Here is a 5,975-nt window from a genome sequence, read left to right as displayed (position 1 = left end):
ATGTTGACTGTTTGAGCGCTTTTAAAAGCTAAGCAGAATCAGTTTCGAGGATTGAGGACCCAAGGGTCTTCGACAGAACAGCATGTAAAGCTGACAACACCAGGGCCCCGCGGTCATGATTGATCACGAGACCAGAACACTGAAATCGAGAAATAAGGGGGTGGCCTTGTCACCCGCATGAGACCGCGTGTGCGTTCATACATCTCCACCCGGCCCTCCCCCCGTTTAACACGAGGGTCCGAGATGCAGGACACTTACACCCTCGCAGACAGCGGGGTGTAGGTCTGGCCACCCATGTCACGTGACATTCCAATCTCTACCAGAACAGTTTTTTTTTTTCAATGCAGTATTTTCATTGGGGACGAAAAGCACATTTACTTTCTTTGAACATTTTAAACAAATTTTCACGAGGGTCTAAACATACTTTTTTCAGCTAGCAGTGAAATAAAATGTGTGAAGACTTGTTTTATGGATACGAGTGAGAAACATTCAGGATGAGGTTGACAATTTTATCAATTTTATCATTGAATATTCACGGTTTGACAGAAGACTTTTCTTGCCAGCAAATCTCGACCGGTCTCTGTCGAGTGGGTGGACGCTGGGCGTCACAACATGACCAGTTTCATTAGTTCTCGCAAGCCATGTGTCTCCACCCTCCCTCTTGATCAGCTTGGTCGATGAGTCACGTGACCTCACCCCTATCCTGTCGTCCCCCTCCTTCCCCCACACTTCTACCCCAAACCTCCTCCCCCTCCAACACACACACACCCTCCACAACCATCACCAAACCCGCCCGTGAGCCCATGCACGTGTGTGCGCAAGATGGCGACGACCTGCAGTGCCACTCGGCAACGTGGCACGAAGGTGATGACGCGTTTGATGAAGTTGATGACGGCGTCACGTGCCTGTGGCACGTGCCTGGACCGGGTCCAATCAAATCAGCGCCGCGCGGCCGGCCTGGCGTTAAGCACCGCTGCCGCTGGCCGCCTCCCTGCCGCACCTCTGGCGCAGCGCCCGCGCCATGAATAGCTGCGCAGCGCCGGGCCCGTGAAAGGGCATGCACGGCTCGTCGTCGATGTCATTAGCATGGGCATTGTTCGTGACGATGCCGCAACCCTCGGCGTGCCGCCTGACACAGTCCCGCACAGCCGCGCGGCCGTGTTGTTAGCAAAATAATGCATTTTCAAAAACAGCTTAAATCAGGATTGAGAATCTCGACAAACCCTCATGGCCAGTCCAACATGTATCGCAGTCGCTGTGTTCCTCCCCTCTACAGCCCCCCTTTCTCTCCTCCCTTACTCTTCTCCCGCTCCTTCATCGTGTCTCTGACTCTTTCTGTCCACTATCTCTCTTTTCTATTTTGTCTTTTTCTCTCTCCCCTCATTCCGTCTCTCTCCCCTGTTAGTTATTTACTTCTATCTCTTCTCTTTTCGTCTCTCTCTGTCACTCATCTCTCCGTCTCTATTTTCTCTTTCTGTATCTCTCTTTCCCTTTGTCTTTCCTCTTTCCGACTCTCACTCTCTCTTGTCCTTTCCAATTTATTCACAAACAAAAAATGAAAGCAATTTGAAAGCATGTGGACAGAGTTACGGACAGTAAACTGTTTATTATCGAAGCGTACACAGTCTATTTTAGCGTCATGAGTCAAACGGAAAAATATGACAGACAGACACACAGACAGACAGAATAATAAAAATCAGCAATATTCACCCTGGCAACGCTCATTCAAACTTCGCGAAGCCAAATCGTTTCTTCATGGACGTATTTCTCTCCTGGACTGCTTGCAGACAATTTTCCGCGTGAAAGTCTAAAAGGCCAAAGCACAAACTCGCTTCCGGTTTAACTATCAACAACAACAACAGCAGCAGCAAGAGCCAGAAGCCCAAGCGTCTTATGATCTATTGTGTTTCAACTTAATGGCTCTAAGCCGTGGGAAGTGGAAGTCGAACACATTTGCCAACAAAGAAAGAAAAAGTCTATCGCTGCGGTTGCGGATGTTAAACTGTTAGATGGCTCGCCGAGACCTGACATCCTACAACATCGCAAAACGAAGAGTTGTTTTCGGCAAATAGCCAACAGTCCAGAGATGTACACGTCCGTGAACTTCACTAACCAGAGTGAGGCTGACAGACGTCAGACACTAGTGCAGCAGTACTACGTCAGAGTTCAGCTGAGGTCATAGAAAATGACATCACAAGGAGAATGACGTCAACTGGTTATGACGTATGTATGGAGAACGCTGGAAAAGAAGCAGACGTGAGGACGATAACATGGCCGCTAGATGGAAATAAAGCTTAGTGATACAGGGTGAGAGAGGGTTGGGTAGACACCAAGCACATCGACACTGAGATATTCATCGCATCTTTATGAGGACTGGACTATCAAGATGGCGTTCGATGGCTCTGCTAAAGTCTGAGACGTCATATAGATAATCAGACACCGGATTGCAGTGAAGACAAGATGGCTCCAAGGAAGTCCGACCTCACGGCTGTCGAAAACAAGGGTGAAAAAAATGGTTGTTTATCTTTCGCGATCCTCCCGCCACCCTATCAACTTCTCCAGCTTCTTCCTTTGGCTGCTGTACGTCACTGTGGTTAGTGAGTTAGGTGTTGGAGACCGCAGTTATCTTGAGCCCAGGATCGTCGTGAGAGCCATGCCCACCCCACCCCTAGGTAGTCAGGTACCCGCTCCACAGCTGGTTCAGCTTGGAGAAAAGTGTCACATGTGTATTGAACAGGATACTCAATTACATCACTGCTCAATCATCTGCTCCTCTTCTACTAACGACCAGCAAACGACGACAACGGTGCAGACAGTCGTGGTGGTTGTTGCAATCCCTGACGTCTCGTCCCACGAAGTGTGTCGGAGGCTTAGCAAAGACGATAGGAGACCCCGTGAGAGAAGAACAATGACAAGGAAGGCACCCGTAAAAGTGGAATTGTAGCTTTTGGGGGTCAGACTGAGGGTGAGAGGTGTTGCTACCCGGGGACAAGATACCCGGGAAGAACCCACTGCATGCCAAACACCCGGCTCTGCTCCGCGCTCGCAAATCACGGGTAGCGGCCAAGAAAGGGTGTCAGGCGCCTTTCACTCCCACTTTTATGGTCTAACCTCTGCCATGCCTTGGTACTGGCCCAGCTACCCGATATCTGTCGTGTATATGTTTCTTTTAAAATCTTACACTGAATTATGTCAACGACTCGACGTTTTCCTTTGTTGGAAAAGGGTTGGGGTGTGTGTTTGTATGTGTGTGTGTGTTATTTGTGTTTGTGTGTGAGGTGTTATATGCATTTGTGTGAGTGTGTATGTTTAAGTGCTATGTGTGTGAGTGTGGGGTATGTGTGTGTGTGAGAGGAGAGTGCAGCAGCAGTTGTAGTTGCTGTGCTGACTGTTGCAAAGATGGTGGTGGTGGGGTTGTTACTGTAGTGATGGGTTACCCTTTACATCATTGTGATAACTATCTAGACACATCTTACCCTTTCCATCATGTAGTAAGATGCCGCCGCGGAAAAATCTGAAGACATGCCTACGACATCGTCTTCCGACAGCAAGGCTTCCTATTTTGTTTTATTTCAGAAAAACATCTGAAAGTTTTTAATGCAATTCAAAAGATGAATTAGTTGTCCAAGTTCTAAATTAATTCTCCAATTAACAAGCAAATATTCAAATCCAGGAAATTCAGGTATATATTTAACTGTGATGTATGAGGTTAATTAAAATTTAGTGTTTTTATCAATAAGACTAACTTCAAATTTAAATTTAAGTTTTGGTCTGGTGAACCAGGAGTTGAAGTGTTTGGGATGGGGGTAACTCTGGTAGCAGTGGGTTACAGGCGCTTGTCACTAATACAGGGAATGAGTCAGATGATCGTGGGTCCTGAGATCAGATCTCGTCTCCGTTCAAGGATGGAGTGGGTGGCGGGATGGAGGGATAGAAGGATGTATTTCTCTCCCAACAAGGCGCCCTGTCACGGAGCAGTCTGTGTCAGACCCAACGTGACATGTTATATGCTGTTCTAAATAAGAAGATAACGACTTGACTAACATGGGAAGGTACAAAGGGTTAAAAAGAACGAGAAACCAGTGTGATAGCAGACGTGTACCGCCGCGGCTTCTGAATCACGCTGGCTATAATCTTTTTATTTCTTACTGACGGATGAATAGAATGACAAAGATGTGGTGTTGATGAATTTTTTATTATTACCTATGGATGGAGGAAATGAAAAGCACGGCATCTAGCAATAAAATTTTTCTACTTCTACTATTAACATGATGTATTGATTAATATTATATTTAATTATTATATGTATAAATTAATGTGATGTGCTTCCATGACTATTTGTAAGCGCCTTGAGTCTGGTCGATGGAAAAAGGCGCTATACAAATATTATATTTATTTTATTATTTTTTCATTTGTTGGAAGTAAAGTTGCTCAGGCCAGGGACTTGACCCTTATAATATTGTAGTGATCGTACATTAAGAGGGTAAAAGAAAGGGTCTGAATGCTGTTTGAGGTTATTGAATTGCACTGGACGGTTCCATTGATGACATTGTAAGTTTGAAACCAAGCATGTTTATAATTCTGATTCACCATGCCAGGTTCAGCTATTAGTGTGTATTTTATGTCATTTACTTTTCATATCCGTGTTCGTCTTTCTGCCTGGAGTTTCCACGCAATGTGTTTGGTTTGTATTTAAATGCAGACGGAAGTTTAATACTGTTAGACAGTGTGTTTCGTGTTGTCCTGTTTTTTGCCCAGGCAGCTCATAAATCACGATGTGGACAATTAAATAGGCAATCGTTTTGTTGTTGATTGAAAGAATGGGCACTTTTCCCGAGTAAGAGTCCCTTAGTTCTTTGCACACCCTTTCTCCAGCACACACGTACGCTCGCACACACACAAATACCAGTCTACCATTGCTCCTGCTTCTACACGTTCTCGATGTTCTTACCCTCACAATCACAAAAAGTTTTAAGAGAGAAAAATAGTTTCTGCATCAACAAAGTTACAGTAACATCGCCACAGAAGATGCTTATAGGTCAGGTACACATCAAACCATTAGGCGTTAGCTTGACAGATGACATCAGCCAGTCCGTTAATGTTTATATTTTTGTGAGCAGTAGAGTTGGCTCAGGTAACCCAGCGATTCTCCGTGCACCTGGCTCCAGTGAACACTGTCAGGTCAGGTGAGCATGTTGATCGGAAGGAGACCGAAGAGGACACAACCCCGTCAGTCGCCGGCTGGACATGTTGCGAGACTGAGACAGCAAACATCTGCTTCCTCAAATCCTGCAGATTGTCCCGGACAGAGCTGGGAATCATGATTATCTCCAGACATCGCCTTGTGGTCATTGCCCAATGAGAGATTTACTCAAGGAAATGGATGAAAGTATCAGATGATGATTCTTCGATCCATTTCCTGTTGATGAATGAGTCTTTCTAACAAACCTTTGGCGCTTTCTTCAATCCTTTCACCTGGGAGGACATCTGGGAGGACTGTTTGTACTCTGGAGGCAAGGGGGATGGAGGATTCGTGTGTAATCGTGCTACACCCGGCCTCGGCACACGGGGTTAAGGTAAACTTGATACCCGGCTGCTGTGGTTCTCGTAAGCAATAAACTGTCACGTTTTTCTGACGCTTGCACCCCGGGTATGTCACCCGGCCGTACCGGGCTGAAGCCCTGTTGATCACAAGCGGTGTGAACGACGCTCATGTGGTGGGGATGGGGGGATGAGTTTTCCACGGACGAGGGTCGTAAAAGTGGGCCTGGCATTAACTGCCAACTTCGCGGCAAGCCTTGTGGGATCCTAATGGATGAGGCCTCCAGCCTCAAGGTGTGCCTTGGTCTGTCCACCAGTATGCAGCAGCATGGCGAGTTGCTCCCCTTTGTCTCCTCTGACGGATTTCTCTTCCTCCCTTCTTCCTGCTTGTTGTCATTTATATCTTTTTTCTTGTTGTCTTTCCTTTCTTTCAG

The sequence above is a fragment of the Pomacea canaliculata genome, linkage group LG14 (assembly GCF_003073045.1).
Source record: "Pomacea canaliculata isolate SZHN2017 linkage group LG14, ASM307304v1, whole genome shotgun sequence".
Taxonomy (NCBI): Eukaryota; Metazoa; Mollusca; class Gastropoda; order Architaenioglossa; family Ampullariidae; genus Pomacea; species Pomacea canaliculata.
This window is presented reverse-complemented; position numbering follows the sequence as displayed.